Raw genomic sequence first — 26,397 nt, 5'->3', positions numbered from 1 at the left:
TAATACAGACAGAAATTAACAAAATAATAAAAGTATGAGGTTTACCCCATGCTGAGCTTGAGTTTGATCTCTATGCAGTGTCATATAGTTGCTTCTAAGAGCCTATAAGGTATTATTAATACGAAAAATTGCAACAGGCTGCTACTTTAAGTGGTGTTCCACTTGCAACTGAATAGAACTCAGTTAATGGCATTAATCTCAAGTTCATTCTGTTCTCTGATGACATACTGAATGAATTCATAACTACTCTATTGTCTCATGGATTTTACAAATTCTTGCATCAGTCAATGACCAGAACTAAATGAAGACATGTACAAATCTATAACAAGAAAGGAGACATTCTACTAAAAACCTTAAATAAAATACTGAGACAGTTCAGATCACTTGCTACTTGCTGGAATCATACTAAATTTACAATATTTCAGATGGAATCTACAACAGGGATTAAGTATTACATCACACTGCAGGACTTTAAAAGTTGTTTTATATCATAAGAGAGGGGAATGGATAATATGCTTTACAAGTAAATTGTTTATCTAAGAACATTTTTTTTAAATTCAGAATGGCTCCTAGATGCCTTTTCTGTCTTTCTTAAATATTGTTAAGATCTCATACCATACTTGTCTATAACAGTTTTTGTGTGTATATGAAATCAAATGATGACACAGGCTCAACATATGTAAAGCACATGGCAGACTTCCATTTATTGATAGGATATTGGGAAAATGCAGTCTACAAGGGAGATTCCTTATAAAACACTTGTGTGATCCATCCTAGAATAGTGGTCAAGTGTGGATAGGAAAGACTTTCCTATTTTTTCTTTTTTTTTCTTTTGTTGGTTGGACCATCACATCAGATCTGCGACTATTCCAGTGACTTATGGCATAACACTGGTTTTATTAGTTCTATCATACCTCTCAATAGTAACGTCTATTCCATCAGAGCTGTGAAAAGAAACTTAGTCTGTGGACAGTCAAAGAGTGTGCAGAGAGTGTTTGTCTGAACAGTATTCCAAGCCAAGAATGTCAGTTATCTTTCATATTACATCAGAGTAGCTGCACTATTGTTCCTTGGCCAGTCAATACAAACCACCATTGTGGCTTTGCAAGTTGTTTATTGCATCTCTCATGTAGGGTGACAGTGTCAAAAGCAAACTTTCTATATTTAATGTCAGAATGTGATCCAGAGTTTTGGGACGCAGCATAAATTCTGTGCTACAGAAGGCAGATGACAGTCTAAGTCCGGAGTGCTGTATTTCAGGGAATAACTATGGTAAAGCTATTAAACTTGACAAGATGATTGAACAGTTAACATTGTCCACCTTCTGTAAGTTCTGTGCAATTTTAGTCACTATTTTTAGGCCAAGTTTGCACTCAAAACTGACAGTAAGTTTTGTCACAATGTAATTTCTACAAGTGTAAATACTTTTGAGTTTATGCCTGTTCTGTCAGGTGGCTGTGATGCACTCGACAGGAGAATGGCAAGGTAGCAAGATGAAGGTGGAGGGGATATGTAAGACAGGGAAAACTTCTGCAGCTAAAATTGCACGTGGGCTTGGGAAACATAGCTGCTGAGACAAGGTTGGGGACGGAAAAAGGCTGCTGCACTACCACCTTCTGCTAGCTGCCATGTGTAAACTGCAGAATATTGATTACACAGACAAAATAGTTCATATGTGAACTATTTCACCATGAATTAATCCCAGAGAAGGTGAAGGACCACACTGACTATAAAGTTGATCTCCTCATTTCTGGCTACCTACATTAAAATTGTTGTTGTTGTTGTGGTCTTCAGTCCTGAGACTGGTTTGATGCAGCTCTCCATGCTACTCTATCCTGTGCAAGCTTCTTCATCTCCCAGTACCTACTGCAACCTACATCCTTCTGAATCTGCCTAGTGTATTCATCTCTTGGTCTCCCTCTATGATTTTTACCCTCCACGCTGCCCTCCAATGCTAAATTTGTGATCCCTTGATGCCTCAAAACATGTCCTACCAACCGATCCCTTCTTCTAGTCAAGTTGTGCCACAAACTTCTCTTCTCCCCAATCCTATTCAATACCTCCTCATTAGTTACGTGATCTACCAACCTTATCTTCAGCATTCTTCTGTAGCACCACATTTCGAAAGCTTCTATTCTCTTCCTGTCCAAACTGGTTATCGTCCATGTTTCACTTCCATACATGGCTACACTCCATACAAATACTTTCAGAAACGACTTCCTGACACTTAAATCTATACTCGATGTTAACAAATTTCTCTTCTTCAGAAATGATTTCCTTGCCATTGCCAGTCTACATTTTATATCCTCTCTACTTCAACCATCATCAGTTATTTTACTCCCTAAATAACAAAACTCCTTTACTACTTTAAATGTCTCATTTCCTAATCTAATCCCCTCAGCATCACCCGATTTAATTTGACTACATTCCATTATCCTCGTTTTGCTTTTGTTGATGTTCATCTTATATCCCCCTTTCAAGACACTGTCCATTCCGTTCAACTGCTCTTCCAAGTCCTTTGCTGTCTCTGACAGAATTACAATGTCATCGGCGAACCTCAAAGTTTTTATTTCTTCTCCATGGATTTTAATACCTACTCCGAATTTTTCTTTTGTTTCCTTTACTGCTTGCTCAATATACAGATTGAATAACATCGGGGAGAGGCTACAACCCTGTCTCACTCCTTTCCCAACCACTGCTTCCCTTTCATGCCCCTCGACTCTTATAACTGCCATCTGGTTTCTGTACAAATTGTAAATAGCCTTTCGCTCCCTGTATTTTACACCTGCCACCTTCAGAATTTGTAAGAGAGTATTCCAGTTAACGTTGTCAAAAGCTTTCTCTATGTCTACAAATGCTAGAAACGTAGGTTTGCCTTTTCTTAATCTTTCTTCTAAGATAAGTCGTAAGGTTAGTATTGCCTCACGTGTTCCAACATTTCTACGGAATCCAAACTGATCTTCCCCGAGGTCCACTTCTACCAGTTTTTCCATTCGTCTGTAAAGAATTCGCATTAGTATTTTGCAGCTGTGACTTATTAAACTGATAGTTTGGTAATTTTCACATCTGTCAACACCTGCTTTCTTTGGGATTGGAATTATTATATTCTTCTTGAAGTCTGTGGGTATTTCGCCTGTCTCATACATCTTGCTCACCAGATGGTAGAGTTTTGTCAGGACTGGCTCTTCCAAGGCCATCAGTAGTTCTAATGGAATGTTGTCTACTCCTGGGGCCTTGTTTCGACTCAGGTCTTTCAGTGCTCTGTCAAACTCTTCACGCAGTATCTTATCTCCCATTTCATCTTCATCTACATCCTCTTCCATTTCCATAATATTCTCCTCAAGTACATCGCCCTTGTATAAACCCTCTATATACTCCTTCCACCTTTCTGCCTTCCCTTCTTTGCTTAGAACTGGGTTGCCATCTGAGCTCTCGATATTCATACAAGTGGTTCTCTTCTCTCCAAAGGTCTCTTTAATTTTCCTGTAGGTAGTATCTATCTTACCCCTAGTGAGACAAGCCTCTACATCCTTACATTTGTCCTCTAGCCATCCCTGCTTAGCCATTTTGCACTTCCTGTCGATCTCATTTTTGAGACGTTTGTATTCCTTTTTGCCTGCTTCATTTACTGCATTTTTATATTTTCTCCTTTCATCAATTAAATTCAATATTTCTTCTGTTACCCAAGGATTTCTATTAGCCCTCGTCTTTTACCTACTTGATCGTCTGCTGCCTTCACTACTTCATCCCTCAGAGCTACCCATTCTTCTTCTACTGTATTTCTTTCCCCCATTCCTGTCAATTGTTCCCTTATGCTTTCCCTGAAACTCTGTACAACGTCTGGTTCTTTCAGTTTATCCAGGTCCGATCTCCTTAAATTCCCGCCTTTTTGCAGTTTCTTCAGTTTCAATCTGCAGTTCATAACCAATATATTGTGGTCAGAATCCACATCTGCCCCTGGAAATGTCTTACAATTTAAAACCTGGTTCCTAAATCTCTGTCTTACCATTATGTAATCTATCTGATACCTTTTAGTATCTCCAGGATTCTTCCAGGTATACAACCTTCTTTCATGATTCTTGAACCAAGTGTTAGCTATGATTAAGTTATGCTCTGTGCAAAATTCTACAAGGCGGCTTCCTCTTTCATTTCTTCCCCCCAATCCATATTCACCTACTATGTTTCCTTCTCTCCCTTTTCCTCCTGACGAATTCCAGTCACCCATGACTATTAAATTTTCGTCTCCCTTCACTACATTAAAATTAAGTACTACAAATAACTTTAATGGACTTGAGTGAATCTTACAACCTGGTAGAGACAGCCTACTTCCCAAATAGGTTTCAGGAAAAGCATGATCATAGACAAAGGTCACCCATGCCCGACAGCAGATGAACCAGATGAAGAGTGTCCCATAACACTCCATCGCCCATATTCAATTCCACAGTCCTTCCCTAATTTCCCACATACCCAACCCAAGACGTGATGTGATTCTTGCTGAGGGGTGCATGGTACATGGGAAAAGGTGTCATTAACAGATCCATTAGCCTTGCATCGCATGGTGCTCCATGGTGTGAATGAAATATTTCCCCAATTCTCATGGGACCAAAATGGAGAACACAGAAAAAGAGAAAACTGAGGCATGTGATGAGACCTCAGACATCCAAACACTGGGGTTGGAACTGATAAAGCTGTTTCTACAACTGGATTGGGTGACAGACCAGTTGAAGAAGCTGGACCAGGTCAAGATCAAATACTTGTTGGGGGCTCAGAGAAGATGATGATGATGATGATGTTTGGTTTGTGGGGCACTCAACTGCACGGTTATCAGCACCTGTACAAATTCCCAATCTCTGCTCAGTCCAATCTCACCACTTTCATGAATAATGATGAAATGATGAGAACATAAACACCCAGTCATCGTGAGGCAGGTGAAAATCCCTCACCCCGCCAGGAATGAAACCCGGCACCCCATGCTTAGGAAGCGAGAAAGCGACCGCGAGACCACGAGCTGCAGACCTTAGAGAAGAAAACTTCTCAAAGAACAAAAACAAATGGAAGATAAAGAATGGCTTCCTAAACAAAAGTGGAGGGAACTAAAAGGTCTTAAACCTAAGATTTCCAAAAAAGGACTGTCCCAGAGTGACCCATTCCACCAGACAGAAAACAAGAGAACACGGGATCAGTCTAATACTACCACTCAGAATAACTGTATCCAGAAAAAGCTAAGGCAATAAATAGGGAGACAGACCTATGGTACTGCAGTCTCAGTACTGCAGTATCCAAGAGGGATACCAACTACTCAACTTGACCTCACACCAATTGGAGCTCGTTCAGGTGGTTCTCTTTGAGATGACTGGGAGGACACTAGTCCACACTCCAAATTCACAAGTGTCTGTCTGGATAAAAGTGCTCTTGTCTTTGTCTGTGAAGGGATGAGAACAGTAGATTGACTTAAGGAGGAGGCGCCCCAGATACATCCATAGGAGGAAGCAGAGCTGCTGGTCAAGACAGTGGCTGAGCTCTTCAAGACTGCAAAGGTATCAATTTCGGTACTGAAACTCCTTATGCATACTCCTCCAAAGATTCTGTCTGAGAAAATAAGGGCACAGTATGAGAAGGTCTCGACAGAGACTAATGTTACTTGTGTTAGCCCCTCTTTCCAGCCTCCCGATGGTCAGCTGTAGTCGCCATATTGTTGTCTGACAGGACATCTCCAGTGTGGTAGCAGAAGTACTGCTCCTCAATGAAAGACTGAATAAGAACTGACAGATATCCTGGTAGCCCTTTTCGTGAAGTTGATAATGGAAATTGTATCTCCCAATGATGCTGCACAATTTTGCCAGGTCAAAAAACAAACCAGCTAAACAGTTTTGACATTAGAAAGACTCTAATAGTGCTTTCTCCAGTGGATTAAATTATCAAGGTGGAGCAGTAATGTCTGAAACCGCACTGGGAATGACCCAGGTGATTTTGGGATTGAAGAACCCATATGAAGAAATAGTTGAGTATTCGCTTGAGAATTTTTTCAGTACAGCTGGTGAGAGCAATGCTACCATAGCTGTGAGGATTGGTATTATCCTTCTCTGGTTTCAGCAAATGAACTAATTTTGTCTCCCTTCCCATGTTGGGATATTATTAACCAAACAACACTTTACTGAAACAATGTAGAAGCATGTATTTGGCTCCCAAACACAGATGGCACAGCTTAGCATAATGATCTAATCTGGTCCTGGAGGCCAATTCTCATTCTGCAGACAGAGCAAACTTTATTTCCCACTTTGGCTGTAGGTTTCATTATTATTCAAGGAAATTCTTTAACCTATGGTTATGCAGATTGCCAGTGGAGTCTGTCTCATTAATGCAATAATGTTGCAAAAGTATCCAGTCAATGCTTGAGCCATTTCTGTTCAGAATTTCTCCAGGAGCTCATTGTTCAATATTCCTGTAGGAGTTGAGTTGTTGTTCCATCCCTGCACAAAGTTCTCCATATTGACTAACAAATTTGTGTAATTGAAATGGAATGATTAATGGCATTCACAAGTTCCTACCAGGAGTTTCTCTTGCTTTCTTTAATCACTTGTCATGGTTTTGCCCTTGCAGTCCAGAAGGCAGCATGATTTTCTGTTGATGAGCTATGTTTAAAGTTCCACAAAGCCATGCGCCTGGCTCTAATTATTGAATGGCAGGTAGTCTTCTGAGACAGTTTCTGGTCTTTGATATGAATTATTCTTTGGAAATCTTGTGTATCAGACAGATAATACCACCCACCATCCAGACGCTTTATTTTAATTCAAATACAATATATAGTAGGCCCTATTTAATTTACCCTTGTGGTTTCCTGTCCACAACAGCTCAATAGAGCAAATGGATCCACAGGAAAGTGGTCCTGCAATGAAAATCTGCAGCCACTTTCCACTGAACTGAGTCTGTGAGAGCTAGAGAACAGAAGCAATGTCAGTTGCCTAACATAACCCTACGGCTATACAAAGGTGATTCAGAATCCATGAGGCATATGTGCTCTAAATGGACAAGTCTCCCAATGACTCAACCCTTGGGGCATGTAGTAGCCTCTCCCTACAGAATACTGAAGTCCTCCATAATGAGGAATAGGCCCTAAAGAAGTCATCCAAAGGATCATTTGGTGGGAGGTATAAAGAACATACTGTGATCCTGATAGCTGTAAGAAGTGCCACTGCAACTGCTTCTATGTCTATGGCAATGTGGACTTGGCACAAGTAGTATTCATCACTGACAAAAACAGCAACTCTACACTTTGCCCTTCCTTCAGTATGATAATTTTCCTGAAGATATCTGGAGATGCATTGTCTTAAAGGGCATTCTAGCCTCATTATATTGGATTCTTCTTATCACAGTTCTTGAAATTTCATTCCTCAGTACAAATGCAGCACTTTCTGCTCCACTCCAAGAGATCACCAGCATAATTTATACAATTTGGAGCAAATATACAAGATTCACCTGTTTCATGTGCTGGGATCCCATGATTCCCACTTGCAATTCTTCCATTATGTAGCAGAGTGGACAAATTTTTTGCCATTTGAAGCATCATATCTGGTTTGTGATATATAACATGCAGTAATATGTCCAGGTAGTACAAGAATACTGAATATTAAAAAATTGTTGCTTTTTTCCCAATGAACCATTTACTTTTCTCAAATAATTTTTCACTTCCGTAAAAACCAACTTTTTCCATTCATATCCACTCTACCTGAAAAACTATCTGTACTATACACTATTCAATTGCTAAAGTTATGTGTCTTACACATTTCCACTATTAAAGGGTATTGTTGTTACCTGATTCTTGCATCCTAGAAACTTAGATAACTGGTATCACATAGCTTTTTCTAGCATACCATTATGAAGTTGTTTTTAAAGACACAGCAGTTCCCTCGAGGCTTCCTTGAATATGGAAATGGGAAGAGTTTTCAAAGATTTCGTCTCCACTTCTGATTAGCAGAGAGATTTTATCGGAAACCTGTGCCCTGTTGCTATCTTTCTGATAGTCCTCCTTGGCTGGGCTGACCATCTGAGCTCTCTTTGTTTGTTTGGTATGTGTTTTGCCTGAGGGTAAGTGCTTCCTGTATGGGTTTTCTGTTAGATTTGCCCCCTGAGCAACTTTTATGTATAGTTGGAATATTGCAGGTGACCCAGATGTTGCCCACTACAGTTGAGTTGGCATAAGATCATCTTTGACTGCTCACATTGCTGTTGCCAGCTTTCAACTGCAAAGTGCTAATGACTGAAGGTGAAAACAGCAGCTGTCTACAGAGCTTTGACAATACTGAGGCACTGTCATAGAGACTTTTATAAAATCACATTATGTTACTGGTTGGATACGCCTGCAAAGCTGCCGCACCCAGCCAACTGCAACTATCGCGGATCAACTTATGCCAGCATAACTATACTGACTATTTTGCCTCAACAGTTATCCATCCCATCAGCATATAGCACACACAGAGGCTGAGAATTTTTTAATAAAGGCTTGTACCTTCCTTGTGACTCACGCAGTTACACCAAGATTCCCATACCCTCAAATACACAATGTTTCATTATCACTTCTAATGATGCTTGCTGAAGAATGCAAGTTAACAGTACCAACCAACTGATAGTGCTGACCAGCCCCAGCTCAGAAACCCGAAGTTCATCACGCCAATACCGTCTAGGAGTGACGAAAATTTTCAGTCAATATGTCTTCACCTGTCTCATGTTTGTGAAACAAAATGACGAAATATTCAACAACAGGAGTGAGGTCCACAATTATAACACATGCAATAAATAAAACGTGGACATCCCAAGCTGTCACCTCTCCATAATAAGTGACAGTTTTCCAAAAGTAGCTATTAAAATGTTCAAGCATCTGAATACTACACTGCAGTACTTGGAATTGTTGATATTTTAAGGAAAGATGTCACAAAATCTACACCAAAAACCACTGTACAGTATAAATGAATATTTTCACAGTGAAACAGCAAATTGGACTGCCTAAACAATGCTCTACTATATGAAATGAAGCAGACATGTGCTTGTTAAAAAGTTCTCAGTTGATTAGTTATCGTATTATAATGCTTATGTAATATTAACCTTGCAACACTGATGCAGTCTGCTCAGTCTTGACTGGTGAACAATAAATAAATGGTAATATAAAAAACCATTTTTGGCTGAGTTTTCTGGGGAAGCACTAACTCAGTTCTCTCTCCCCTAAGGTGTTTAGACTCATTTCATCAGGTCCTCTGTTGAGGCCTGTGTAGCTTGAGCAGCCCTATCAGTAGAATTTTCGAGAAGATCATGTACAATAGACTTCATAAGCACTTAGTATAGGAAAGCTTTTGACATGCAAATTAAAAATACTACAGAATACTGGTAGCAGCAGCTTCATGATGTTTGTCTTCTCTGAATGACAGAAAGCAAAGAGTGTCTGTTACTTGTCAATCACATGGCAACAGACACTCAGAATTTGAAGCCATCAGACATGGTGGACCACAATGTTCTATTTTGGGTCCTGTTTTGTTTGAATAGAGTGCGGTGTACAGAGGGATAGCAGACTGAGAGTAGGGATGGTCTCATTTGAAACAGTGGATCAGGAAGCTTTTTTACCATTTGTCTCAGTAGCGAAAATTTATTTTTCAGATTATGAAACCACAGGAATAAAAAGTAGTACCAGTCCCCTTACTGAAAATGCAGCTAACAAAGATTCAAAATCAAGAACAGATGGTTCAATGCAGATGGATTATACCACTGAAATTTGACCAGACTCGGAACATACAGTTGAGTACCTCTCATCTCATAGAACTGCATAAGCTATAAAAATAGGTTTCTCGTATAACGAAATAAAAGAAGTAGAAAGTGTTGAGTTTACAGGATTACAGATAAATCAAAATTCCATTTGGAAGTCTCACCACCTAGAATTAATTAAGCACCTTAGTTTAGCTATATTTGCAGTACACACGGTAACTGTAACACATTATTTAAAATTGAGGAATTGTGAATTTTGGTTTATTTGTTTCATGACATACATAATCTAAATCATTTGATTTAGGACAGGAGACACATCAAAGTTGTGGTAAAACTTCACCATAAACACAGAACAGCTGGTGTTAACAAACAGTATAATAATAATAATAATAATAATAATAATAATAATAATAATAATAATACAATTCTGTTATATATACATACAAATCTAACACTTAATTACCCGCTGCTCAAATTATAATATATTCAATATTCGAGATACACTATTTGAACTGCCCGTTACTCCATATCTAATAACAGATTCAAAATAATTATGATAAGACATTTATCAGATAGTTAAGTCAGTGGAATTTGCTGGAATTTGCATTGCAAATGCAAAACTGCAAAATTTATTTGATAGGAAGTCAATATATGTATCCCATCTTAAGTTATTGTCCACATTTAGTCCCATGAATTTGACCATGTCAACTTCTATCACAAGTTGATTGTTTCATTGTATTTCAAGTTCCACACATTTTGAATGTTTGGTTTTGAAACATATGATATGGGTTTTTGCAATGTTCAGTTTCAACCCATTTAACTGGAACCAGTTTTCTAAGGTATCCAGTGCACTTACAATGCAGCTCGGAATTTTTTCTGCATTGTCTCCTTCAATTAAAACGGAAGTATCATCTGCAAACAGAACTCATGGGGAATTTATATTTAGGGGCAAGTTATTTATGCAGAATAGGAACAGGATTGGCCCAAAAATGGAACCTTGAGGCACATCCTGTGATTTAGAATAATAATAATTCACTGCATCTGAGGTGATAGTTACCCTTTGTTTTCTGTTGTGTAAGCATGATGTGTGCCAATTTAGAGGACTGTGCTTGATCCTGTATTTGTCTAATTTGTAGATGAGCAAGTCATGGTTCATGGAGTCAAATGTTTTTGTGAGATCGCAGAAGATACTTGCAACTTTACTCCAATGATTCAGTGATTGGCATTCACTGCACCCGCAGTGTTTTTTCCCGGGTGAAACATAACTTTTAATAATATCATTTTTTTACAATAAAATTTTTGATCTTACTTGCAGCTACTTTCTCTAACACTTTTGACGGAACTAGACGAATAGAAATAGGGTGATAGTTTCTCACATCTTACCTCGATCCTTTCTTGAACAGAGGTCTGACTTCGGCATAAATCAAAACATCGGTAAAGCATCCCTGTTCAAAAGATTGGCTGAATGTTTTAGTTAGGGGAGGTGCTATTATGTCACACACTGTTTTAATCACTTTAGTGGGTATCCCATCCCATTCAGTAGAGTTTTTATTTTTTAATGACAATATAACATTTTCCACATCCTTCTGTTCATTGGGGAATTTCCTTTTCCTGACACTAGAAATTTTTATATCTTGAGTGATCCATTTAAATTTATTAGTTGTTTCATTACATGTAGTTCTCAGTGGTGAAGTTAAGTTAAATACTTCAAGAAGGCTGCTTAAAAAATTGTTAAAGTTACTATTACCCGAAATACAGCTGTTTAAGGCCATTCAATCCATCTTAACTTATTTTTTTCATTGAAGTTCCTTTACATATGGCTTTTGCTCCATGAAATTTCTTTGTTAATTTCTGGTAGTTCAATGAATAATGCAGAACGGTCAGAGTGTCCTATATCTATGCAAAATTTATAAACGTCTTCAAATACATAATTTGTTAGAATATTATAAAAACAGGTAGCTGGCTGTGCATTTACTCTAGTGGATTGCATCAAGTTTATTTTGAAGCCAAAGTTTTTTTATTAAATCAGTGAATTTGGACATGTCCATTGCTTTCAATCATGATAATTTATCTTTTTCCTTTTTCTTCACTGAGCATTTCAAGCAGGCAATGAAATTCTACCAGAAAAGCTTCAATTTTAGCTTCCTCTGGTACTCTATAAACAGAGACTACTATGACATTCAGATCCCTCAACTCGATACAGCAGCTTTCAAATATATACTCTTCATTCAAATGATTAAAATCAGTTCATGTTTTTTATCACAATAAGTAAGCATGCAAGAGCCTCCATGTGATTTATTGCATCTAAAAAATTACTTTATTCTGTATCTTCTATTTGTTGATCAGTTAAAGACACATTTTTAGGAGACTCAATATAAGACAAACATATTTAGAATACAGAAAAGAGTCATAAGAGCTATATCTGCTGTTAATTGTAGAATATAGTACAGGGATGCATTCAAATACATTTGTCTTTTGACAATTACTCGACAGTGCATATATTGATCAATATCCTTTATCATTACCAATATTTCTCTTTTCTCAAAAAATAGTGAAAAGCAGGAATATAACACTAAAAACAACCTCTACAGAGACTACAAGGGGTTAACATTAGTACAGACAGGTATCAGATACATGGGTACATATGTAGCCATCCTTCAAACTGCCAGGTCACATTAAATTTTATAAAATGCAAATAAGTTTAAGACTTTTGATGTTTAGGTTATTTTATAATTATAATTAGCACTGTAATACAAAGGTCTTTCGAAATGTTACGCTATTTCACCATACAACAATAAAATAAAATAGAAGGTACTTTTTCAGTTCTTTCCATGTCCTAGAGATCACTTTCTGTGGAATCCATGGAATAAGACTTATGTAGTGTAATGTAACATTGCATGTTTAGTCAGGACTGCTTACGGATTAGTGTGGGCTGTGTTTGGTGAGCTAAATGGCGGAGGAACTTTGCAGCCACAAACCACAATCACACACTGCAGCTGTGGTCTGGTTGTGGAATAGACAATGTGTTGAAAAGTATGTGTTGTGTTGACAGCGTATGTGGCTTCAGCACTTTTGTTTTTTCAGAGTTTTAAGTATGGGATATATTTTATTACATGTTATATGTAAAAATTATTTTGTGTATATTATGTCTGAAGGTCTGTTTCATAATTCACATATTGAAATGTTCTGACATTTTCAGGAACATGTAGACTTTTGACATTTATCTGAACAGTAACTATAATTACACTGAAAGATGCTTCTCAACTCTGAGGAGGACCATTAAATTTTTAAGAAGTGCAATGAACAAGCCTAGGCTGAACACATTAGCAATTCTGTCCATTTAAAAGTACATCATTCAGAGCATACTTAACTTTACTGAACAGGTTAATGACCTTTTTTTTTTTTTTTAAAAAAAAAAAAAGGCTTAAGAATTGCCTTTTGTGTATGAATTACATACAGGAATATTACCATACTCATCACATGCAAATCATACTGACACTAGTTAAGCCTGTGGTGACAGTCGACTGCCAGTAACTTCACCGGCGAAGCGCAGAGTAAACGGTCTTTGGAGACTCGAGCTTCTTTGGCAGTCCCGTCTGCGACTTGACTAGTGATACACGTGTCGTGAAATTGTGCATTGTTTTTCTTGTGTTTCTGTAAATATACGAACTGTAATAAAAGTGTCTTATTGTAATAAGTTGGAGTTTTCGGTGCGTGGCCCGTCACTATAGCGATAAAAACCCACATTGGTGACCCCGAGTCGCGAAAACATGTTGCAGGCACTTGCTGTGTATCACCGGTTTCGCGCCAATAGACAATGTCACAGCCTCCAGTTTTTACGGCAGTGCACGACACCGCGACCGCAGAACGGACATTCGACTGTGAAGCGCACCGCTTCACCCCGTGTGCCACTAATACCCCGGGAATGTTTGTATCTCCCGTGTTTGCCTCGCCTGGCCGGACGACTCTAACCTCTGCCAGCATACCACACCGGGCGCTGTACACATCGTCGCGGACACTTTCTATGGCATTCTACACTCAACAGAATGCCTCTTCAGCACAGGACACCGGAAACCCCGAGTTTCTACCGCACAACATGGACCACGCGGCTGGCCAGTTTCTAGGTCCACATGCACAGCCGCCGTTTAACGTGCCCCCCTTCGCGCCTGTCGAAGAGACACTCGCACCAACCGTGCCGTACCATTTATACGCCTATCCGTCCTGCCGCCCCACGCACACCTCAGGCGACGCACCTGCCGTGGTTCCGACCCGTCACTCGGTGCTCAATCGCGATCTCGCGCCTCTGCTCGAGATTTCGGCTGCACCGGCAGTTGACCCGCCCACGCTTGCCGCGCCGTGTTTGTCGTGTGGCCGTACAGATTCTGTGCCTACAAGGACTGGATACCACGTCTTGCCTACACAGCTAACAGACGTTCAACGCAACACATCGTCTGCCACTGAGGCACATTTCGCACCAGTGAACACCGTGCAGAATCCCCGTGCGTTTCGTGCCTCTCCTACAGCCCCGCAAACACTGGCCCCCGGCCGTTTTCCGAAGCTGCCGCCGTTACAACCGGACAACCCAGTGACATGGTTTACCTTGGTAGACAACATGTTGGACATACACGGTATTGCGGACGACAGCACCCGTTTCATGTGTTTAGTGAACCACCTGCACGACCACCCTGATCTCATCAGTGACTTATTGCTCAACCCACCTAAGAGCAACAAATATGCCTCTGCTCGCGCATTACTTATCGAACGCCTCTCTCGTCCGCCGGCCGATACTATTCACAACATAATTTACGACGAGACTTTAGGCGACAGAACACCCTCACAGCTGTGGTGACGCTTGCGTGCACAGGTTGGTACTGAGATCCTGCCGAACTTAGCGCTCTGGGCATTGTGCTTGGTGAAGCTGCCGCAAGAACTACAGTTACATTTGCTTCCACATACCACAGCATCATTCGAGGATAAACTACGGCTGGCGGACCAGGCATACACCATTATTCGACACAGCCACCTTCCCCCGCGCAGCACAGTGTCTAACACCGCCGAGGTTGGTAACCCTGTGGGTATACTTCCACCGTCGGGTGGTAGAGGCCGGGCACGTGCGTATCGCGGACAGCACATGGAACAGCAGCCACCTAGCGGCCAAGACCGGGAACCGCCAGCGGGTCCGCAACAGCCACTCCCCACCCCAACCGGGCTAGCACCTGCCCGCCCCGCCTTCCCCCCACCTGACGCTTCGGCTGGCGGGACGAGTACAGCCGACTCACACACATGCTGGTTTCACACCACTTTCAGGGACGCCGCTCGCAACTGCCGTCTGCCCTGCGCGTTCCCAAACACCGCACGCGGGCCGCAGTAGGCGCCACGGCCCCGCGGATACAGGCAGGGGCACCCACAGACATTGCATCCTGTCAGATCCCCCACCCCATGAGGACGTCTGTACACCTTGGATGTAGGTTCGTGCCGGTATTTTCTCATCGATACCGGAACAGACATTAGTGTCATACCTCCCACATTTTCAGTAAAGGACACAACACCAACCAAACTGTCCCTTCGAGCAGCAAATAAGTCGACACTTCGTGTCGAGGGTTTGGCCAAGTTACCTATTGAACTCACGCCTGGTAAACAGTTCACTTGGTCCTTCTACGTGGCTGATGTCGAAGATCCAGTATTAGGCATCGACTTCCTTTTCCACTTTGGACTGTCTCCAGATCTTCAGTCAGCCACATTATTGCACCACGCCTCGTCCACGCACATTGCATGTTCAGTCGCCTCTTCGCCCCCCCCCCCCCCTCCCCCTCAGCTGCCCGACGGCCTGGACACAGCTCCCATCAAGTGCTCTTCATTGGCGGACAGCCTCACAATTTCCACTGCCCACCTCCAGCCCAAACGTCCTGCAGTCAACGATCTCCATGCTCACAACGCCAAACGGAACCGTGCCAGATCATCAGCTACGCAAGCCCTCACCAAGGCACTATGCCTCGTACAACGCCTGCCAACGCCGCTCTGTTTTGTTAGTCATGAGCCACCACTGACAGCAAATGGGCAACAAAAATACGAAACACTGTGCTTGCCCTCGCTTAATAGAAATCTCAAAAGCCTTCTTGCTTGCTTGCTTTATATTGTCTCTGATTTTTTGTACATATGCATTCATATAAATATGAAATCACATAATGTAGGAAAATTGTTGTAACAAAAGTTTGCAACATTGAACTTGTTATATAGGTTATTATCATTCAGGTCTTTTTTTTCCTTTGTTATCATCCATTGCCTAAAAACTACTAAAATGTGAATATAGAAAGTATTCAAATATAATTTAACATTACTTTTTTGACAGCATAATAATGTGTACAAATTTCATACAAACTGTACTATCTTAGTTAAGAACACTTCAGGTTCCTGTTTTAAAGTGATATTAGGTGACTAACAAAGTTTTCATTGGCGTTGAGTTTTTTTAGTAAAAAATAGTTTTCTTCACTCTTTCTCTACAAAAAATTAGTAAATCCCTCCTTTCTCCCTTTCTGCCTCTACGCCTCACAGACACTAATTCAGACAGGAAAGCAGTTACAGAAGATACAGAAAGAGCAGTTACAGAAGGATAAGAAACAACAAGTTACATGATAATGTCCCAGCCAAAATGCATAGGCAATCACACACACTTTCACAGTTACATTAGGTAAAAAATTTATTACCATATCAAGATAACAAAATCACAGGGACTGATAAGAAAAAAGTTAAATTTTATGAGAGCATAAGCAAAACAAAAACGGTGATCATCAAATATAGTGAGGGAATACGTAAAATTGTCTTACACTGGCAGGAATGAAACAATATGACATCCAGAGCAGGGGAAGTTTTTGATCTGATTCAAAAATGGCAAGTTGGCCAAGAGGAAAAACAGAAAGCAGACCAGAGCAATGTGGCATCAAGTGATAAAACAAGCTCACTATAAAGGAATGAAAGAGATTGAATAGTATACAGAAGAAGACCAACCAACCAGTTCTATGTACTTTGTGCAGTCTTAAATCCACTCATTGGGATAAAAAAATCAATATCACAATAATGAGTGCAGTTACTGTACTATTTCGCATCATATAACTTCCCTCATCAGCAACCCAAAGCGTCACGTGCTTCTGATAGTGGTACCCAGAAGCTCTACCTTGTATTCTTCCTTTGCACAGCTTTTCTTTAATGCCAAGCAAGTGATTTTTATTACATTTTTTAAATTTATTTAAATAGCAAGCCGAGCAGCAAACAAATAGACTTAGTTTGTAACTATCCAGTTACACAATGTGTATAAGTAACAACATGGTTTTCAGAATCACTGGTGCAAATTTCGCAAGGAGATGTGAAAGGGAGGAGGTTCAATCCCAACTTCTCCTCTGACGACCAACTCCTGTATTTCTCTCACGACCTATCTCACCACCTCAACAACCATAAATCCAGTGTTTTTTGTATTCCTTGACCTGGAGATACCCAATAACTCTGTACGACATTATGGTCTCATTTGCACTCTCCAGATGTAAGAACTACCCATGTCTGCCTTATTACATCCTTCATATTTAATCCTCCATTCTTTGGCACTATTAACTATTAGAAGAAATTCCCATACTTTCCACCACACTGTAGCCATGCCCCAAGGCTTCAACCCCTCTTCTCTCATTCGTATCCTCTACACTGCTGAGATAACCAAACAACCTCCTCCTGTCGACCTACTTCAATGTGCTTATGACATGGCTTTCCTAGCCCTCTAACCGTATGCAGCAGAAGTTCTAACAATCCTTCTAAATCCATCATAATCATTTTACCTCCTGGTGTAACCAATAGCTCCTCAACATAAACATTTCCAAAACCCAGGTAATATTTATAGGGCGAACTATCTGTACTTCCACCTACTTGACTCCTACCTCAAGGTCTATGATGGTCCTATCCAATTAACCAACATACTTAAACATCTGGGAGTAACATTTGACTCTCAACTGACATAGAAATCCCATCCGATAATTATTGAACCAAACGCACAAATAGACCAAAACTAAATAGACAGATTTGGGAATTACACTCCTCCACTAGCCTTCACACCTACAAACCTTCATCCAACCTATCCTCTCATATGCAAACATTGCATGGATATCTTCTCCATCTAGGCTTTACTAGTACCGCCAAATTCTTGAACGCCACGCATACTGCCTCATTTTCCACATCCACTTGCCTTTCCCCATATGGATCTCTTACCATCTCATCAAATTCCCACCTCTCCTCGCTCACATGAATACCTCCAAGTCTATATGATACTCATACGAGACTCCAATAATCCTATTGTCTGCTCTCTAAGTCTATATGACACTCATATGCGACTCCAATAATCCTGTTGTCTGCTCTCTAATTTCCAATCCTGATATGCTGCTGCACCTGCATCGACACATTCCACCAACCCTATCCTTACACACATTTCACATCACCACCCAACAAACTTTCACCATCTCCTTCCCACACAATGTAATTGTCCTGACATTTATCCATCCTACCAACTATAATCCCACCCCACCTATCCTATATCAGGGTTCCCCTTTCCCTCCTAATCTTTCCCTTACCATTTCTCTCCACTCTTCCCCTTCCCTTTACCTTCCCCTCCACATCTTTCTCTATATCTTTTTTCCTTCATATTTTGGCCCTACTCACGTCCCAAACTACTACTACCTACCTGTCTTCCCACAGCCACTCCAACACTTTCTCCACTGTTACTACCTGTCAGTCAATTAACCACTCTTTAATTGCCATTGACCATTTATATTTTGGAACAGGCTTTATCAGACCTCTATACTTACACCCAAATCCTCCTGTCCTACGAAACACCTGACTTCTTCCTCTCCAAGGATATATCATTTTTTTCCCTGGGCAAGTTCTTCAACTTCAGTAAAAATGTAGTGCTCTATTTTTTAAGATCATGTTTTTATAACGTGCTTGAGATGTGTACTTATTGTTTTTATTTTACCTTTAAGCTTAAATGAAAATCAAGGTTCTTTTTAATATAAACATTTCAAAATCACCTCCCACAAATTTCAGGAAGATGTGCAATTTATTGTTTTTCGTCTTATGTAAGTATAAATCCTTTGCTGAAGAGCTGGTTGGTTGCACCTCTGGCAGCCCCTCCCTGCCCATATGGGGCGAAGGGGTTGAAAAACCAAAGAAAACACGAAAAACGAATAAATCGCAAGAAAATGTGAATAGAACGAGGATATACAAAATCGAATTCTTCCGCATGTTATCATCTCTGTCTTCTGAACGTTTAGAATGCATGAAACAACTCTGTGCGTGAACGTTTAGAATGCATGAAACAACTCTGTGCGTCTTTAAAGTCACAAAATACACACAGTTGCGGAAGCACTAGAATCTTGTACTACTTTGTTCAGAAATTCCTTTTATCACTGATGGGTATCAATTTAACGTCATTTAAAGTAATACAGTTTGTTCCGAAAACCTGGCTAGGGGCAGAGGATAACAGTACTGCAAAAACGTTGATATTCTGAATCACCGGCACTTAGATCCCAAGTACAGTCATAAATATATGCTCTGGTAGAATTTTAATTCAATCTAAGTTTCACAATAAAATAAAAATTTATTTGTGCGGTTAAGTTTACCTCCGCAGATTGTAAGTTATTCCTGACCTGAATATATGTTTGCATGTACAGTATACACAAACGATAGAAAAATATTCAAACTTAATATTCTTCATTCGAAAATAATTTGTAGTGACTTGCTGTTATCGATATATTAGAATAATAAAAAGTTCTTTAAAAAATCGTGCTTGTGTCATCAGCGCTATATCAGTGACGCACCTACAAATATTTCCCTTGGCCCCATGTTTGAAATTGTGCCCGTAAAAATTTCGACTTTAACAGGTGGAAAAAGGACCCGACATCTGAAGTTTGTGGTGGAAGTATGCATATGTTTTGAATTTGTACGTGAAATGCTGCTTAATGAACTATTACTAAAATAGCGGTTCGCGATACGGACAAACTCAAGGTCACGTGCTTATTAGTACAAGACATCATAAAATACATTTCCTGGGAATCTAATACAACTCGAAATGAGATTATCAGCGTTAACTAAATTGTGTTTTTACCTCAATTAACTTAAAAGGTTTATTTTGGCAATTTCTAAAAATCATAAATTTACTTGAAAAAGGAGATTCCAAGCTTACCTTCGTCCTAGCCATTGTCGGTCTTAATGTGAAACGAAGCATGATTACAGATTACTGACGACAGTTGTAACTGTACACTATGGGAAGAAAGTGAGCGAAGTAATTTTGATCCATTTTTGAGTCAAAACTTCCCGCAACTATACATGCAGTTCAATCAATGACTTCACTTACACAGAGATTACAAAGACCTGCTGATCTGTCGAATTATTCCATGTGTATTGAGCGTATCGCTCCTTTTACTCCAAGAGAGAAAACAAGTGGAAAGCAATAACAGTTATTACTCCCCGAGCGACGATTTTTCTCTCTCGTAACATGTTATCTCGCCATTACACACGTTCAAATTCGAGTGTAACAATTCTGACAGAATAAACTTCTTGGTTTGGAATAATTGATGATTGTGTTAAGAAATCGTTAGCTAATGAAGAGGCAAAGTCGTCCTAGTGCAGTGAACGCTTGATTCCTTTTGTTCCCCTTCTTTTTTTGCATTAGTAGCGAGTGAATTTTGATATTTCTTTAATGGACTAAATTTTCCATCGTATTCCGGTGACTTGTCCTTATTTCAAGAAAATAAACTGCCTGGCGAAAATAGTGAAACACCCGTAAGATATAGCCACCGGCGAGTACCAGCATGCAAATGCTGGATAGGCATACTCGACATCGAGGTTCGGTCAACCATATCCGACCACCATAAAAAAGGACCACCGTATTGTCCAACAACATCGTAACCGCTTCACATCTGCGCCTGGAATCGGAGAATAAGTAGTGAACTCCCTCAAGTATTCTGTGTTGTCACACGTTGTTGGTTGGTGACAAACAGTAGCTGGATTAGGAAAGTACCGTCCCATGCATCTGCTGTTATTAACACCACACCACAAACAGCCGCATTTGGAGTAGTGCCATGACAGGGAAGCATGGGCTGTTGATGACTGACGTCACATTATGTTCAGTGGTGAGTCGTGATTATGCACTGCCTCGGAATGGCATCTTCAGCTAGTATGTCAGCTACACAAAGAGATTTTCCATTCCTGATGTTTTGTAAACAACAGTAGTGTTAACCCTGGCGTCAAGGTGTGTCACAGCTGATATTGATTGAGGGGACTCTGATGACACAATGATATGTCACGAACCTTCTACATACACATGTTATATCTCTTGTGATAGAATCATGGTCCCAGTTTTCAACAGGACACTGCTCATTCAGATATGTCACACCTCTCTATGAACTGTTTGAGTGATGACAAGATACTCTCCTTGAAAATAAGATCAGTCTCCAATAGTGCATGTGCGGGACTAGCTCGGACATCAAGTCCATGTCAATTCATCATCCAGGATATCAAGCACCAGTTACAACAGTTATGGGTTAGCTTGCGTCAGGAGAGGATACAATGGCTTTATGACACCCTTTCCATCTAAATTAGCGTATGTGTCAAGGCCAGAGGGATCGTAATGGCATACTGATAAGTAGGTTCATATTGTGAAGTACTTTGTAAATGTGACTCGATTTTGTAATCATTAAAATGCATCACATACCCTAATAACCTGTGAAGTTTCGTTTCATTTCCCCTTCCATTTCTCTGTGTTTAACTTTTTCTCTCAGACAGCGGTTCACTTCTATTTGAGTTGCTGATACCCAAAATAGTAGCAACACATTTTTAACACTGATAACATGGAAAATAAAAAAGATGCAGTGAGACTGAATTGATTTACGACGTTTTTCATCACTATACAAGCACATCTGCAGCTCTGAACATGAACAGTCTACTTCCATTTCTATGGTGTTCACGTGAGCAGTCTCGAAGATATGTGGCACAAACCACTGAAATTAATTTTAAAATCTATAGTCAGTTACCAAATATCACTGTCACTTACTGAAATGTTCTACCATTTACCTAGTATTCATTAATACCTACAACTACTTACTTTTTCGATATCAACAAAATACTGGAGAAGTGACGTTATAGTAAAAAATGTTTCGATTGATGAAGCAAATAGCTTGACAAAAGGCATAAAACTATCAAGAAAATAGTGGGCAAATGACCTTACAAAAATATTTCGAATTGCAAAGCGAGCAACTTGAGTAATCACAGTAGGCTTAAATATGCATACAAAATAGAGAATACGCCATTGAGATTTCTAGTTCACAGTCATCGTCATCGTCATCATATGGCCGAAATCAGAAGGAAAGACTCCAGTGCAGGTATAACTACTTTCGTCAAGCCTACAGTAGAATCGACGAAAGAAAATCCCTGACAGCCGGGAGTGCTATTGCCAGCTTTCAAACACGAAGTGCAAATGGGTGCAGGCGAAAACAATACTTGTCTCTAGAGTTGCGACAACACTGAGGCATCGCCAGTGAGATGTATACAAAATCGCGTTACTGGGTTGGTTGATGTAGAAGCGTGAAGCATCTGCACCAAGCCCATTGCAACTGTCAGGAATCTTCTTTCACTCACTAGTGTAGTGCCCCCACCGAAATCATCTGCAGTACAGAAGCGGAAAAAAAATTTAGAAGTAACTAACCTTATTCTAATGATTTTATCGTGTTGATAGCAGATTAAGATGATATCTACGTAAGTGAATCACATATGACTGTGGCAGCCCTAAAAGAATGCATAGGAAGGGTAATACCTACATATGTAATAATCATAAATAGTTCTCTTCATTATGACTTGCCATCGTATGCTATGCATAGGATACACAGTGCGCTGGGTGAGTATTGGAAGGGAGGTGGTGAACTAAAAGATACAATTAAAGAGAACTTGGAATATACTGTCAATGACGGAATAAAGGAAGGGCTCACCCTGAGTAGGGAGGTATAGATTGAATGCCAGTCTAAGAAGCTTGTCAAAAAATGTAAAGGCAAAGAAACGAGAGAGATGGCAGTTCACATTCATGTTACTGGTGACACCCTGGTGTACAGGGCCATGGAGAGATGGCACAAACTGCTCTGACCGAAGCCTGGATCACTAGAGAGGGGAGTAGTTACACTCTGCCCCCAAAGACACTCCAGTGAGTATACACATGGTGCACCTCCCACATTCCCTATTGGTTAAAATGGTGATATTGGTAGGCCAGTTTATTTATCAAAGATATCAAAAGAGTGGTGTCATGATGTATGCAGCAACTTATAATGGACTGAACTGCCTCCATTCTGAAAGGCAAACGGCGATGGCATGTAGGCACTAGTGAAGATATACTTGAAAGACACAATGGAAAACGAAGTTTTACATGTAATTTAACAACAATTGCTAAATATTCCTTGACGGACTGGCACATGTAGAAACTTCACCCTTTCATGATAAGTGGTGGTTTACAGTGTTTACAAAAGGATGCCAGAAATATTTCCTCAAAAGGCAGATTGCCCAGATGAGGGGCTTCAGACTACAGGAGGACTGTGTTAAAATTTTATTTAGAGCAAATGGCAAGAGATTTACATGTAGTTATGTTATTGAGATTTGTCAGAAGAATTACACACATCAAAGAAAGTTTTGCATCATCCCAGTTCCCACAACTCCTGATGACAGACGTTGACTGTGGATACTGTATCACAGACAAGTCCCTTTGACTGCTCAGAGATGTCACTAAACCTGCCCAAAGATGTAAACAACCACACATGAGTAGTGCCTACTACACAAGAGGGGGTCCAACAGCCGATCATTTCCAGTCATTCCACCAGGAAGGAGGTACACGGCTCCTGTTGTCTGTAGTTCAACCATACCTAGAAGGTCAATCCCGCAGTTTGATTGTGCCCGCATTGTTACTTTGTACCAGGAAAGGCTCTCAACAAGGGAAGTGTCCAGGTGTCTCGGAGTGAACCAAAGCGCTGTTGTTCGGACATGGAGGAGATACAGAGAGACAGGAACTGTCGATGACATGCCTCGCTCAGGCCGCCAAAGGGCTACAACTGAAGTGGATGACCACTACCTACAGATAATGGCTCGAAGGAACCATGCCAGCAATGCCACCATGTTGAATAATGCTTTTTGTGCAGCCACAGTACGTCGTGTTACGAGTAAACTGTGCGCAATAGACTGCAAGATCCGAAACTTCACTCTCGATCTACATGGCGATGTCCATTTTTGCCACCACTACCCCATGCAGCGCGGTACAGATGGGCCCAAGAACATGCCAAATGGACCGCTCATGATTGGCATCCTGTTCTCTTCACCGATGATTGTCGCATATGCCTTCAACCAGACAATCGACAGAGGCGTGTTTGGAGGCAACCCAGTCAGGCTGAAGGCCGAGTGTAGCTGTTTTGGGGTGGCATTATGTGGGGCCGACCTGCGTCGCTGGTTGTCACGTAACGGCTGTACGATACAAGAATACCATCCTCTGACCGATAGTGCAACCATATCGGCAGTATATTGGCGAGGCATTCGTCTTCATGGACCACAATTCGCGTCCCCGTCGTGCACATCTTGTGAATGACTTCCTTCAGGATGACAACATTGCTCAACTAGAGTAGCCAGCATTGTCTCCAGACATGAACCCTAGTAAACATGCCTGGGATAGATTGAAAACGGCTGTTTATGGACGACGTGACCCACCAACCACCCTGAGACATTTACGCCAAATCGCTGTTGAGGAGTGGGACAATCTGGACCAACAGTACCTTGATGAACTTATGGATAGTAAGCCACGACGAATACAGGCATGCACTAATACAAGAGGATGTGCTATTGGGTATTTGGGGTACCAGTGTTTACAGAAATCTAGACCACCACCCTTGAAGGTGGCACAACATGTAATGTGTGGCTTTCATGAGCAATAAAAAGGACAGAAATGATGTTTATGATGATATCTATTCCAATTTTCTGTACAGGTTCCGGAACTTTCGGAACTGAGGTGATTGCAAAACTTTTTTTGTGTGTATATTATAAGTATGACTTTACCATCGGTCACTTGAACCTAGGTAACTGAATTATGCTTGGCTTGTTTAAAACGGGTGGCTCAATGAAACTGTAGGGTGAAGCCATAAACATCTCCTTTCACACCCAGCAGCTAACTCACTGCAAATAACAACCTGTAGCTGTTATCCTGGAGTAAAATAATCTGTGTGTTGGCTAGAGTTGCGATTTAATAAAATAATAAAAAATATCGAATAAAAGATAAATGAATAATCAATGAAAATGGTTCTACTATAACATCTGAAATTGATACATATGACACCAGAGAATTCCGTTGAATAATGTTTATTCAAGAAAATAATCTCATATCAATGTAAAGTGGTCCTACGATTACAATGATAATACTGACAGATGGATAACCTCATTAAAATACAATGATGTTGTGTAAAATGGATTACAAGAATGGTAGCGGCAAAATAGCCATGCTACAATGTCATCCAAGATGGGTGAAAAACTAAGGTTCTTCTATGACCACACTACATGAAATATTCACCAGCTCAAAATAATTCAGAATATAGCACCCTTATTTACATCTCAACACATTAGGGATAATAAGTGGAAACTCATACTCCGTCTATTCTTACAAGGGAACCTCCCCAACGCACCCCCCTCAGATTTAGTTATAACATGGCACAGTGGATAGGCCTTGAAAAACTGAAAACAGACCAATCGAGAAAACAGGTAGAAGCTGTGTGGAACTATGAAAAAAATAAGGAAAATATACCGACTGAGTAGTCCATGTGCAAGATAAGCAACATCAATAATTTAGCATCAGAAGCGGTGGTCTCGTGGTTAGCGTGAGTAGCTGCGGATCGAGAGGTCGTTGGTTCAAGTCTTCCCTTGAGCGAAAATTTTAATTTTTTATTTCCAGACAATTATCAAAGTTCAGGCTCTCACACATAATCAACTTCGCTCTCCAAAATTCCAACGGAAAAATTTGAAAACGTTAAAAACATATATTTTGACAGAGCACAGGGAAAAATGTGCGACTGTGAAACTGTTGCATTCATTTGTTGCAGTTTATGTGACAAACACTTATGTTTTCGTCACTTTTTTGGGAGTGATTATCACATTCACAAGAAAACCTAAATCGAGCAAGGTAGAAGAATCTTTTTACCCGTTCGCCAAGTGTACAAGTTAGGTGGGTCGACAACATATTTCTGTCATGTGACGCACATGCCATCACAAGGGTCGTATACAATATATCAGACGTGTTTTCCTGTGGAGGAATCGGTTGACCTATGACCTTGTGATCAAACGTTTTCGGTTCCCATTGGAGAGGCACGTCCTTCCGTCTACTAATCGCACGGTTTTGCGGTGCGGTCGCAAAACACAGACACTAAACTTATTACAGTGAACAGAGACGTCAATGAACGAACGGACAGACCATAACTTTGCGAAAATAAAGAAAGTAAACTTTTCACCCGAGGGAAGACTTGAACCAAAGACCTCTCGTTCTGCAGCTGCTCACGCTAACCATGGGACCACAGCACTCTTTAGCTCATATTATCCTTGATGTTA

At 40.4% G+C, this 26,397-nt stretch overlaps 1 long non-coding RNA gene across 3 annotated transcripts in view; it reads right to left on the bottom strand.

Annotated features, from left to right (window-relative positions):
• Positions 1-26,397, bottom strand: part of LOC124794829 — a 121,351-nt gene that overhangs the window by 69,206 nt on the left and 25,748 nt on the right. Inside the window, exon 1 of one of the 3 annotated variants that reach the window (XR_007016618.1) lies at positions 19,967-20,135. The exons of the other annotated variants lie outside the window; for them this stretch is intronic. This is a non-coding gene — a long non-coding RNA (uncharacterized LOC124794829). Of the gene's footprint in view, positions 1-19,966; positions 20,136-26,397 lie in introns of those variants that run through there. 3 annotated transcript variants of the gene reach the window in all.

Source organism: Schistocerca piceifrons, chromosome 4, assembly GCF_021461385.2.
Source record: "Schistocerca piceifrons isolate TAMUIC-IGC-003096 chromosome 4, iqSchPice1.1, whole genome shotgun sequence".
NCBI classification, from domain to species: Eukaryota; Metazoa; Arthropoda; class Insecta; order Orthoptera; family Acrididae; genus Schistocerca; species Schistocerca piceifrons.
The sequence above is the reverse complement of the archived record's forward strand: the minus strand, read 5'-3'. Positions and strand labels throughout refer to the sequence as shown.